This window comes from Seriola dumerili, unplaced genomic scaffold (genome assembly GCF_002260705.1).
Source record: "Seriola dumerili isolate Sdu_G_001 unplaced genomic scaffold, Sdu_1.0 BDQW01000621.1, whole genome shotgun sequence".
NCBI lineage: Eukaryota > Metazoa > Chordata > Actinopteri > Carangiformes > Carangidae > Seriola > Seriola dumerili.
Genome location: NW_019174876.1, coordinates 1,953,591 through 1,956,830, shown reverse-complemented (window position 1 = coordinate 1,956,830; position 3,240 = coordinate 1,953,591).

The following is a 3,240-nucleotide window of genomic DNA, read 5'->3' as shown; positions in this document are numbered from 1 at the left end:
CATTGCCAGAAGAAGAGGAGGAGGAGGAGGAGGAGAGGGGCAGCGTGGGGCTGGCGGGGTGGAGGTGGTGGGGTGGGCCGGGACTGGGCTTAGTGGGAGCAGGCTCTGGCACTGGATGGATACAATACACAGGCACACACACACACACACACACACACACACACACACACACACACACACACACACACACACACACACACACACACACACAAAAAGACATGCAGGTTGCAAGGTATTAATGTCTGGGTTAACTCACTATTAGTAAATTACAATTGGCACTGCTGACACTGGACAACTGGTGACCAAAAATAGGAGTTGAAATTATTTTCTTGAGGCAGGTCCTGATGTTGAAATGTCTGTCAACCTCTACACAATGATGTTTTCCTAAATTTGAGTCTTGTTTCGTCAGTTCCTTGGTAACCCAAATTATGTTTTTTCATATTACAACGTTACCATGAGAATTGATAGCAGAGCATAGAGAATAGCCAGCCAATCAAGTCACATTCGAGCAGTCTGTGATGGAACAGGAGTACAATTAATGATATTACATAGCTATTGTTTTGTGTACTGTATTTTCTGTATAGTACTCATTTAATTGAATCTGTACTGTACTGTACTTTGGTGTGGACTATCCCTTTAAGTAAACTGCCTCATGCAGCCTGTTGTTGAACATATGTTACTGGCCCAGACGCACTCTATGAAAAGGTCATATTTTTTCTGCTGACTGAACACAGACACACACAAACACACAAAGACACCTCCTTTCCTCTTCATTACGCTCCTTTCTCTCGCTCTTTCTTCACTGACTCTCACACTCAAACACACACACCTTTCTCTGCTGGTTTGGCCTCAGTCTGACCCTTTCCCTGTGGTTGCAGTGACCAGCCAGCCGTCTAATTGAGCGTTAGCCTGAAAGGTGTTATTATTAGCAGGACCTGGACAGCTAGCAACCAAACAGATTGGCCTGGGTAAAGTTTCCTCTCCAGGGTGCTGAAAGACTGAAGGGAAAAAGTGTCTGACCTATACAAGGAATAATTCCTATTGAGAAAGCTGGGGGGGGGGGGGGGGGTGCAAGTCTGTGGCTGTCTGCACTGATGACTGCAAGTATCGGTAGAGAGGGAAACTCAAATAAGTCTGGTATAGCACTACTCTACTTGAGAGTTCCCTCAAATATAAATAATAGCTGCTTTCATACTGGCTGCCAATAGTAACCTAAAGAGCTGCTTTAAATCACAGTTCCTTGGTCCATGGGTAAATACATGATGAATAGTTGATGATGTTGTTTTCTATAATCCCTTGATAAATTCGATATGATTCTAAACAACAGCTGAGACCGTGTTCACTCGAGGGAGGGGAAAGAGAGAGAGACAGAAAGCTTTTTAAAAGAGGGAAATAAATGGGATAGAAATAATTTTTTAATTAACGCCTCAGTCTGTCCAGTATGAGAGTCAGAACTACATCTATGGCAGTCCTATACTGCAGTGCTGGCAATCAACCACAAAGTGACACGCACACACAGGCCAACACTGCCACACTGGAGGTTAAAGTAAATTCAGAGTGCAGAGGTATTCACTTTGCCTGCCAAGAGCCTGTCTAAAAGCACAGCTAAAAACAGAGGCCCTCTCAGTGAGCACAACACTAATCCAGATGGCTGCCTACCTGCTGACACACAGAGAGAGAAGTGATATGTAGGAAACTTGAACAGCATTAACACAGACAAATTCAAAAGCTATACACCTAGAACGCTACGTTTGCATAGTATTTGGAAGCAAAACAAGTCTTTTTTTTTTTTTCTTTCTTCTATTGGCGGTCTTCACAGACAAATATGCCTTTTGCATTTTCGAGAAAACATACAAATGCATTGCACACACACATTCAGGCAAAAAGACACTTTCACAGTGGTTTTCACCCCCTTCCACCACTGAGATTTTAGTCAAACACACATGCAGAGAGAAAGCAGGGAGAGAGGGAACAAGCCTGCCCTCCTCCAGCAGTATCTGACTGGCTGTTGGCTTGGAACTGCAGCTGGTGACGCACATCTCTGATTAAATTCAGCTCAGCCCGCCTGACACCGCCTCGGCCAATCAGTTAGCAGGAAGGTCAATACACGCCGCCCTACCCCCTTTCCTCTGTGTCCTCCCCAGTCCATTTCTACCCCCCCCCCCTCCTCTGTCTTTCCATCAGTAGGTTGCTCCAAAAACCCCACAGCTCTGTCTGTCCTTCCTTTCTTTTTCCTGTCTACCTGTCTTTCAGCCTGGTGTTCTGCTTGCCATGTTATTCTCCCTCTGGGCCTTTATCCATGTTGATCCCTCATCTCTTGTGTTTCTGTCTCTTTTCTTCCCCATCTTGCTCTTACATTTCCATTTCCTCCACTCCAAATTTCTACCTTCACCCAACCTCTCTCTCTTCTTTATTTCATCTCCTTCAACTCAAACCACTTTTTCTACAGAGAGCACATTTTTTGGCCTTCGCTACATCTTTCTGTCTCTCCCCCCTGCTGCTAGGTGTTAACACAGTCTATTAACCGTTTAAAGAGCACAGAAAGCTTAAACTTGGTTCTAGTTTTTGTTATTGGACCCCAGTGCCAGCCATCAAAAAGGGGCTCGACTCAAGGTTGTATTTTCCAATAGCCAAAGAAACTACCAGGATGTAGTTTGCAGTATTGGATGCTCACTGCTCAAGCAGAAGCCTGGCGACTGGGAAAATGTGTGTTTAATATTCAGTCACATTACAAGCACATACCTGTTGCTAGGAAAGAAATTTGTTTAAAAAAAAAAAGAAAAAAAAGAAATCAGCCAAGTCCCAAGTAGTTGACAAGTGTGAAACAAAAATTTAAGTTGACTGTATTTACTAACCATTATGGTACATATGAACCACATAAAAAACATTTAGCAGGTGTTTTAGCTTTCTGCTCCTTTCAATCTCCTTCTCCAACTTGGCAAATAATCTTTCTGACAAAATCAGTCGCACAACAGTTTGTTGTCTCAAACAAAGCCATTCCTTTTTCCTCTCACACACAAAAATGTAAATTCTTGAGATCCTGAAATCTGTCTTTAGTTCCTGGGATAGTTCAGTCAGTCGGCTCAATGTTTACTGCGGCTGCCATACAGGTACAGGAAGCAGATGAGCCCAGAAGACAGATACAGACAGACACAAAACTCCTGTAACTCAAGCATTTCTCATACACACCCTCCTTCATACAACCTGTGTTTGTGTTGTTGTTGTTGTAGTAACAAGGGC